We start from the raw sequence: 11,035 nt of genomic DNA, 5'->3' as shown, positions 1-11,035 counted from the left end.
CCACCATCCCAAATGAAATCCATAGACTTAGTCACTTTCCATTTCCAAATCGCTCTAAACCTTCTCAAGGCACGCGACTATCCTACCATAGAAACCATACGCTACTCTACCACTCCCACTTCGGTTCAACCATCTCCTTTAAGCAACTTCTCGACCTCTGTTGTTCATATTTGACCTTCTAGCAATTCTATCACCGCGAGGCACCTCCCACCATGTCCTTCCTCCTCCTTCGCTGCAAAATACTACCTTACATCATAATCCATATTTATAGCACCCGAATGGACAAATTACCACCAACTCTAAGCCTCCTCAAAGATCATCTCTTTCGAGCCATCGACATTAGAAACACTAATTCGACTCTGAAGTCGCTTTGCACCACTATACCTGATAATCGCTGCTCACGCACCATTTTGCAACACCCTACCCTGAAGGCAGATCAAGAAAACCATAACACCGATGAGCCTTAATGTGTTCAAAAAGGATGACGATGCCATGTTACAATTAAAAATTCCACCACACTCAAAAATATCAAGTCTCGTTAGCCTCTCAACCAAAGACTGAACATCCATAGTCTGATTGCCTTTTCTCCGCTAGAATTAAATTTCGAACCTCTAAACCGTGCACTGATAAATCTTCATTTTGAGTCATCCATTGCCTCAACACATAAACAAGCACACTACCATTACATCAACACTGTGCGATAACAACGCATGAACATCGTAACAATTTGTGCATAACCTCAAAACCATAAGCAATACTGATATAGGGATGAAACGATATAACCCCTTCTATAAGAGGACGAAAATAACTCGCTCGAATATGCAGGGAGAAACATCCTGCACCACATCTGCAGTACCACTACTACTCCTTGATGCCCAATATAACAAGTGCTCCATATCGCATAAGATTGAGTAGGAAGGAAATAAAGGCATAGGCCTTAAAGGAATCAAATCGCACGATGAGGAATCAAGAAGGAAAGTGCTCCTAATAGCCTTGTAGCCTCTCAAAGATAAGCACAGATGTCTCTATACCGATCCGCAAGACTCTACTAGACTCTCTCATGACTTGTGAGACCTAAGTAAACCTAACGCTTTGATACCAAGCTGTCATGGCCCAAAATCCATTGTAGGTCGTGATGGCACCTAACTCCATTGTCGGGCAAGCCAACGATGATTGATCAACTTAATTACTCACTTTTATTAATTTTGAAATCATAATTCCATTAATTAAATAGTATGAAATAGAATATACAGGGTGAAATGATAATATTTACGTGAACCACTATACTAAACATCCAGTAGAAACCCCCAAAACCCGGTACAACAAGTGAATGAGCATCAACTAGGAAATATAATAAAATACAACATCTGTCTGGAATACAAGTTAGATAGGAGAATATAAATAATGCTTATGGAGACTCTGTATGTTGCAGATCGTAACATAGAATGCAGCTCACTGTAAAGTCCCTACAATAGTTGCGCCTTTGAGCCCAAAAAGACCACCAACCATATATATATATATATTACTGCACAATAAGTGCAAGAGGTGTATCATGAGTAAGTAAATCAACGCGTACCCAGTAAGTATCTATCCTAACCCCGAAGAAGTAGTGACGAGGGGTTGATATTGACACTTACTAGTGGTCCCATAAATCATGTACAGTAAGAAGTAAACAAGTATGATGAAGAGTAAATAAACGGTATAAACCTATACAAATATGAGGTACATTCCTCCTCTGAATGGTAAACTCAAGCTCTTAACTATCAGTTACCTCCTCAATTGGAGTATATATAAAATGGACCTCACCAGATAGGCCGTCACAACTCAAATCAGAAAAAAAACACGGATACGCATGTTTATTGTTAAATATTACACACAACGTTACCGAGGCAAACGGTTCGATCCACAAGAGTGTTTTATAGAAATGTTGTGGCGAACGACCCTATCCCATCATAATATGTGCACTGCCGAGGGTCGAACAGCAAAAACCATATATCCATCTGTTATACTACCGAGGCGAACGACATGCTCCCATGAGAATATGATACTATAGTGGGTCGTTGACACCACTCACGAATATATGTGTGAGTTATGAAATTTAAAGAAGCTTTTCGATGAAAATGACACAACGCGATAGAATTTCGTAAAAGAAGCACAATCATTCCACGGTTTATCAAGTAACTTGTCACATCTCTACAATAGAGGGTCTATCGCCCTATGCAAGCCTAGTCTCAAGTCGTAATGCAAAATAAAGGAATTAAACGAGCAAAGATAATTCAAATAGTACAATTATAGCATGTGTGAACCTAACTCTAACCAGACATAATCAGGAATTCTAACATACGCACGGACACTCATCACTTCATACGTGCGCAGCCCCCACAACATATAACACATAAGAATATAGCACCTACTAGGTAAATTCCCCCTTACAGGGTTAAACAGGAGACTTATCTCGCTCCGAAGTTCCATAACCGGCTCCAACGCCACTCTAACACCTCAAACTGATGCTCGTAGCTCCAAAACTAGCCGAACAAGGTAAAAATCAATCAAAATACACTCTAATACTCATAGTAAATCAATTTATAATAATTCCCAACTCCGCTCGAAATGTCAATAGAGTCAACCCTTGAGTCGACATGCTTGGATTCTAAAATTTTCGAAGATAAATATCACCCATAACATTACAAACTCAAATATATAATTTAATCCCAATCCATGTCCAAAATCGTGGTAAAAATCCAAAATTATCAATTCTAGGTTTCTCCTTAAATTTCCATGTTAAAACCATTATAAATTCCAAGTATTTAACTTGTAATAGGGGGAAATCACTTACCCCGAGTTGCTAGATGAAAAACCCCTCAAAATAGCTCCCCAAATTCGGCCATCCAAGTCAGAAATGAGATAAATGAGAGCTAAGTCTTGATTTAAAAGAACACTTCTACCCAGATACTTTCACACCAGTGGACTTCTAGCTGCACCTACGACATCCCTTTTGCGACCAAAACTTCGCTTCTGCGCTTCATCAGCCCAAGGCCCCTTCCCGCTTCAGCGACCAACAGCCTGCACCTCCGATGTAACGAACCGACTGGTCGTTTTTCTTTTTATACCCCCATTGCCCTAAATAAGACTCTATGTATTTGCTTTTACTGTTTTATAACTTGTGAGGATGGTTAGTTGGGGATTTGGAAGAGTTCGGGTTGAAATCGGAACACTTGGTTCCTTAAGTTGGCCTTAAAAGGTTAAGTTTGACTTCAGTCAACATTTTGAGTAAACGGCCTCGGAATCGAGAGTTGATGGTTCCAATAGATTCGTATGATGATTTCGGACTTGGGCATATGCTCGGATTGGGTTTGGATGACCCGAGAGCGTTTTTGCGCCTAATAGTGAAAGTTGGTTCCTTGAAGGTTTTTGAAGTTTTTTAGATTTGGTTTGAAGTAGGTTTTAGTGTTATCGAGGTCCAAATGGAATTTCGAGATTGGGAATAGTTCTGTAATTTTATTTAAGACTTGAGCGTAAAATTTGGCGTTATTCCAAGTTGATTTGATATGAATCGGAGCGGAAGTGTTTTTTGATGTTTTTGAGTTCATGAGTTAATTCATGTGTTTTGGCGTCCGATTCATGGTTTTTGATGGGTTTTCAGCATTTCGATCACGCGACCGAGTTTGTATGATGTTGTTAGACGTGTGTAGGCATTTGGTGTGGAGCCCCGAAGGCTCGGGTGAGTTTTGGATGTTCGGAAGGTTGGAAAAACACTCCAGTTTTATGATGTTTTATTGCTGGTGCTGCAGGTCTCACAATTGCGAGAATTTGTTCACATTTGTGAACCTCGCATTTGCGAGAAAGGCTTTACAATTGCGAAGAAGCCTGATCTGGGCAGTGTTCGCATTTGTGACAAATTGGTCGCAATTATGACTCCTTGGTTGCGTTTGCGACCTTGGCAGTAGAAGCCCAGGATCGTATTTGCGATGGATTTGTCACATTTGCGACCTTCGCATCTACGAACTAGGTGTCACAAATGCAACATCTAATACCTGTGCACAACTCTATTAAATGCGGGACTTAGGCCATTTAGCTCATTTTCTTTCATCTCTTGGGCGATTTTTGGAGCTTTTGGAAGGGGGGTTTCACCTAGCACTTTGAGGTAAGTAATTTCTACACAACATAATTAAATACATAGATTATGAGTAGATTAACATGTAAAAATTGGTGAAATCAAGGGTTTAGATGAAAACTTAGGTTTTTTATAAAAAAGAGATTTAACCACGAAATTTGTTATGGAACTTATGGAAAATCATATATTTGAGTTCAAGAGGTTATGGGTAACATCATTCTTCAAAATTTTCCGGAATTCGGGAACGTGGGACTAGGGGTGAATTTTAGGGATTCTTCAAATAGGCTTTGAAAAATCACTTTTATAGTTAGGATATGAACTTTTGAGCATGTATTGATTATTTTATATAATATTTTACTAGTTTCGGGTCGTTTGGCACCAAATATGGGTGTTTGAGCACAATCTTGGATCGGAAAGTAGGCTTTGAGACGAAGTAAGTCTCTTTTCTAACCTTGTTAGAGGGAATTAACCCCATAGGTGAATTAATTAATATGTATTTCTATTTGTGGAGGCTACGTACATACGAGGTAACGAGAGCCCGTACGTAGCTACTAATTATGCTATTGTCCGGGCAGTCTAGGACCCATATCATGCTATACTTGTAATGTTTGCCCCTACTTGATAACTTAATTACTTAAGTCATATTGAACTTTGATAAAAGAATTGTAAAAGGTTAATTTTCACTTACTTGAAGTTGTAAATGAGACTCTTGACTGTTATTGAGAATTGTGTTTTTTTTTAAAAGTATTTTACTATTTGTGGAGCGGGCCAAACCCCTCGTTAGAAGATAGATGTATCTATGGTTCATGCCATTCGATCCTCGGCAGTGCATAGTTTACATATTTTTATGTTGGATCGGGTCGTACGACCTCGACATAACTTGCGCATGATAAATCTTTGGAACTATTCATAATTGATATTGCTTCAATGCCTTGAGATATAAATTGTTAAATGATGAAAATAAACCTGGGACTTAAGATTTGTGAAAAGAGTATTTGCTATTTCCTATTATTGAGTTTCCAGTATTATTCATGTAATCCATGCTTAGTTATAATTTTGACATATTATTGTTAGCTCATAGTAAGTGTCAAAGTCGACCCCTCGTCACTACTTTTTAGAGGTTAGACTAGATTCTTACTGGGTACATGTTGTTTATGTACTCACGCTATACTTCTGCACTTAAATGTGCAGGATCTGAGGCAAGTGCATCTGGGTATCGGTTCAGCGTGCACGCTTGACTCCTGGTATGAGACTACACGGTGAGCTGACCTTCCGAGCCATTCAACAACAGCCGAAGTCTTTCAGTTGTAATTGTTCTATCTATTTTATTTCAAACAGTAGAGTAGTCTTTTATATATTCTACTAGCAGCCCAAATTCTTGTGACACCATGTGTTGGCACACACACTAGTATACTCGTGGTTTTGGTTTTTATTTCATGATTATGATTGCACTAAGTTGTTTTCGTGTTATTTATTTTAAATCTATTGTTTCTTAAATCCTTTAATATTTAAGGAAAGTTTAATACTTGAAAGAATTTATTAAAATGAGGAAATCACGTGGCTAGTTCACAGTTTGGCTTGCCTAGCGGCAACGTTAGGCACCATCACGACCTATACTATAATTGGGTCGTGACATGCGAGATCGCGAGGGCGAAAATTCCCTCTCACTTGTGCAGCCACAGCCTGTAGCCCAGGACTGCTTCTGCGGCCCCTTCTCCACATCTGCGACTTTGCAGGTGCGAAATCTTCCTCGCACCTGTGCTCCCAGACCTCCTCCACCAAATTCGCACTAGTGATGGCCCCCTATGCACCTACGTGACCGCACCTGCGGCCACTCCTTCCGTAGGTGCGATGACACCAGACTTCAGCAGCAACAACATGCCCCAAATTCCAAGTTTCAATCTGTTTTCAATTCGTTTCAAGCACGAGGCTCCCGGGACCCCATCCAAACGTACCAACACAATCCAAAACACAATACGGACTTAGTCGAAGCCTAAAATCATGGAAAACAATGTCAAAACTACGAAACGACGATCAAAACCTTTCTTTGAACTTTCAAGCATTCAAACTTCATCGAACACGTCTGAATTATGCTTAAACATCCCAGAATGACGCCAAACTCTACGTACAAGTCACAAATCACGATACGGACCTATTCCAAGTCTCATAACCCCAAATGGATATCGATAACACCAAAGTCAACCTCAAACCAAACTTAGGAAATTCTAAAACCTTCAAAATGCCAACTTTCCACAATGAGCATTGAAATACTCCTGGGCGACCCGATACTAAACCGGACATAAGCCCAAGTCAAAAATCATCATACAAACCTATTAGAACCTTTAAATCCTGATTCTGAGGTCGTTTACTCAAAAGTCAAACCCTGGTCAACTCTTCCAACTCAAGGCTTCTGAATTTAGAATTTTCTTTTCAAATCAACTCCGAACATCCCGAAATTCAATTCCGACCACACGTACAAGTCATAATACCTTAAGTGAAGCTACTCAAGGTCTCAAACCACCGAATAACGCACTAGAGCTCAAAATAACCGGTCGGATCATTACACTAAAACCATAACTCTTCTGGGATCCATTTACACATAACAGGCCATCATAATCAAATAACTCCAAATCAATCAAATTACGGTGTTTTTCAAGCCCGCGCATACAACCACGAATAATATGTATAGCCTTCACACACCTAAGGAACTGATCATTTCCACAACCATGTTGATCTAAACTATTTCGAACTGACTCAACTTCTTCCAACTTACTCTTGACTTGCCTTTGAAATTATAGTTCTATTCAGACACATAACGAACCTCAAACAACAGTTATCACGAGTAGCCTAAATCACGGGACCACATCATCTCAATACCCATCAGCCATCTCATACCCTCCTTATGAACTCAATAGTATCTCCAACTAATACGCCCGTTTTGAAAGACCTCCTACGAATTCGAAGTTATCTCTCCCATTTCTCTAATATTGAATTGTAGACCTGATGATAACATAGAAATTCCCCAAGTATTCTTCACATTCTACAGCAAAACCCAGTCCTAATCCACATAACGAACCCAAAATCTTTAAACACCACACTTTAATTTGTGAACCCACTAGAACCATTGTTGAGAGTCACCCACTCTAACTTGGTCCAGAATATGTAACCAAACTCTATTGCTCTACTAGCACATGAACACTTCCAAAGAAGCAACCAGATGAATTCTTTTCCTTGCACATCACATCCACAGGAAGCATAAATTCTGAGTCATCCCCAACTATAGTACATGAATCGATAAGGAGAAATGTAACATATATATGTCAAGTTCCTTGTCCAAAACCAAAAACTACATAGGCATACAACCACATTACTCAATCATAGACGGTGGGCTCCGCCACTTATCTTTACGCTACAACCACATAGATCCAGACCCCATAACGACCTCTTCTTCCCAGTTACCATGATCTCACACCGTTGCTCAGTCAAATTTCTCACAAGTTCTTGTTGGACTAATCATAACACATCCCGAAATATCATCCACAATGGCACACTTAAACTCATAACAATCGCACCATCTTCCTCAAGCGATCCAATCTCGCATCGCAGTACATGCATCCCATGTTGGGCAAAAAGTGCAACTCTTCGTAGGAACTTCATCAAAATTATGCAACCGCTAACCTACTCACAGGACATAGTCAACTTGTATAACCTTATATCGACCTCCTCCAATGTTATTGCTATAGTTACATCCATCATGAAATCAACTAAACTCAGTGGGTCAACACTGATCTGCCAGCTGTAAGAATCCATTCATTCATTAACATCACTCGAAGGTCCAATAACGTGTTTGAAACTCGAAGCCGTATTGCATCAAAGACAATGATCTAATACTCCACTTTTTCCTACATTCCAATCAGTCCCTTCGTCATGACCCAAACCTAGGGGGTGAGACCGGCATCTGGTACCTCACCTATCCTTGCATACCAACTTGTGACTAAGGAACTCCGAACATATAATGTCATACTTTGTTCGTGGGCCACATTTCAAGACAATTGTGAATGCTGACTAAACATCAATATAAAGCTGGCCGACAAGTCCATCATAACTACTACAGCTGGCAAACCACCAAAGTATGCATAAAAGGCCTACAAGCCCAACATACTACACTAACTGACATGATAAGTCTACAAGCCACTACTGATAGATATACAAGATGTACATAAGGTTCTAGACTCGGCAACTCCACTTACTAATCAAGTTGAACTTGGGCAACACTTAATGAGGAGGTCCACTTGCCTGTATGTTTCAACCTGTACGCATGAAATGCAGTGCCCCCTAAAAAGGGACGTCAATACAAAATAATGTACCGAGTATGTAAGGAAATATACTGAAAGCTGAAACTGAGGTGATAATATAATAACTGAAAGTAACTGGGAGTCAAAGATAATCTGAAGATATACTTACCTGTTGAAACTGACACAACTCTCTCAATATAGTAAGTAAAATAGTTGTCCGGCCCTATAAGGCTCGGTATATATATATAATTGCTCTGCCGTAGTAGGCTCGCTCATAGGCGCTCGTCCATACTAGGCTCTGTATCTCTAACAACTGAGCTCGCTCATAGGCACTTGGACACAGTAGGCTCGGTATATAACTTACCATCTGATCTAAGGTTGCCTAATAGGGGCCTGCCCATTGATTATAGCTCGATGGTAATGAAAATACTGTAATACTATATATATAGGCTCTCTAGTCTCTTGACTGGAAGAAGACAATAATCAATTGAATATGATAAGGGATAATACAGTAACTTATGAGACTAGAAAGATGTACATAAATTCAGGAACATGAATTTCTCTTTATCAAACTTGTGTAATTACGAGATCATGCCAAAATGAAATAATGGCTTAGCCTTAACATACCTGGAGTAGGAAAAATCCATATAATATTCTCGAAAAGGATTACACCATACTCCCTTGGAATTACAAAATCTGATTGTTATTACGCAGTGCAATTTCGTATGACTTCCTTTACTAACCAAGAGCTCTCGTTACTGTTGTAATATGAAGATTTATATGAAATTTCAAATCTCCTCCCAAAATGAATTATGATATCTACTTAAGACAAAGTGCAAAGATGACTAATACAAGCCCTTTCTCTACGTGTTTATAAGATGGATAAATGTAGTGTCCATGTGGCCATTAATGAATTCTAATATCTACTTAAGACAAAGTGCAAAGATGACTAATACAAGCCTTTTCTCTACGTGTTTGCAAGATGGATAAATGTAGTACCCACGTGCCCACTTAGTTTGATTTCCAAATTTCAAGAGTAACTTATTAAACATTCCTCCACTTGTTTCCACATGGGTGTTTTGTCCCAAATAACTAGCGATTCTAGCCTATTTTATGCTCCTTTTTGCTTGTATTTTGGATTAAAAGTGTGTACAAGTATTTCCAAAAGCTAACTTATTGTGCTTGTTTGCAATGTTTGGTCAAAAAGAGACAAGAATGTCAAAAACAACTCATAAAAGAGTGAAACCTGCACAAGTTCAAAGCTGAGTCAAAAGGGCGCTGACAGCAAAGAAACAGACGTGGACGCGAAGGGTCTACCGCTAAGGCGGCCTTGATTACACTCTTAGCGGTGGCAAGGTTTAGAGAGTTAATTTTTGAGCTTAACAAGTTACCATTGCCCGCAGTGAAATTGCACGGTAGCGGTGTCTCTAATGTGGCAGCGATCAAGTTCTCGCCCTCAGCGGAAGTGAGAATCAGAGAACTAAGCCCTGAGCTCAAATTGAAGACCGCAGTCCGCGCTCATATTTCACGGTCGCGGTTGGAGGAGCGCTAAGGCTATAGTTTTTCCGCTCCCAGTGGACTCCAGTTCAGAACCAGCTAAAAAGAGAAGAACCGCGGTCCACGCTTGCTTTTGCGCGGCCGCGGTACTCCAAGCGCTAAGGCGATGCATTTTTCGCTGTCAGCGGAATCCTCGTAGGGGCAATTTTGTCCGAAAAATTTAGCTGTGTATAAATAGTTCTTTTTCAGATTTTTAGGTCATCTATTGTTTGGCAAAGCACGTGAATAGCCGCTTTTTACCTTTTTAAGTAATTTTAGAACATCTTTAGCAATTAATAGATTTCACTCTTGTAATTACTTTTTATGGCTTATATTTCATCTCTGTCTTTGATTTCTTCTTTGATTATGAGTATCTAAACCCATTAGATAGGGTTGTGGCTCAACCCTAGTGTGGTTATTTAATGGGTCTTCTATTTTAGGGCTTAATATTTATGGGTGAATGATATTTGGCTTGATTTATGCTTTAAATGTTGAATTGGTGGTTGCAAACACTGATTTGTGCCTTTTTGACTTAGCTCCTTCTTGAGAAAGAGAGATCAAGTCTAGGAAATTCATACTAACAAGGAATCAAGGTGCATTCAAGAGATTCATAGCCTCAATTAAAGGGTTAAACCTAGAGATAGTAATATTCGACTTGAGCCTATATTGCTTGCATTGTTTGAACACCCAATTGGGCTTGAGAAAGCCAATTAAGGCAAAGTCACTCAAACTACCGAGAGGTATAGAGTGAGTAGTTATGTGCAATGGCTATAACATGATCCCAATTACAACAAGTTTGCCCTAAGTGCTAGACCCCGTTAGATACTCACCTAGGTGTAAGTCACTTCCCTAGTGCCTTCTTACCAATTGAGAAAACCTTACAAAAATATCAAACTTAGCTAATTTTCATTCTTCATTAGTGATTAAAAGTAGAATAGTAATCAAAACAAAGCATGATTGGAAGTGAAAATCAAGAACATCACCCATTGCTAGATTAGATAGGAACCAAATTCCAAACCAATATTAGCTTTCTGTGGATTCGATCCCAACCTTTTAGGTAAAAACTGCATCCACCACTCTTGCCATTCTA

This window comes from Nicotiana sylvestris, chromosome 6, assembly GCF_000393655.2.
Source record: "Nicotiana sylvestris chromosome 6, ASM39365v2, whole genome shotgun sequence".
Taxonomy (NCBI): Eukaryota; Viridiplantae; Streptophyta; class Magnoliopsida; order Solanales; family Solanaceae; genus Nicotiana; species Nicotiana sylvestris.
This window is presented reverse-complemented; position numbering follows the sequence as displayed.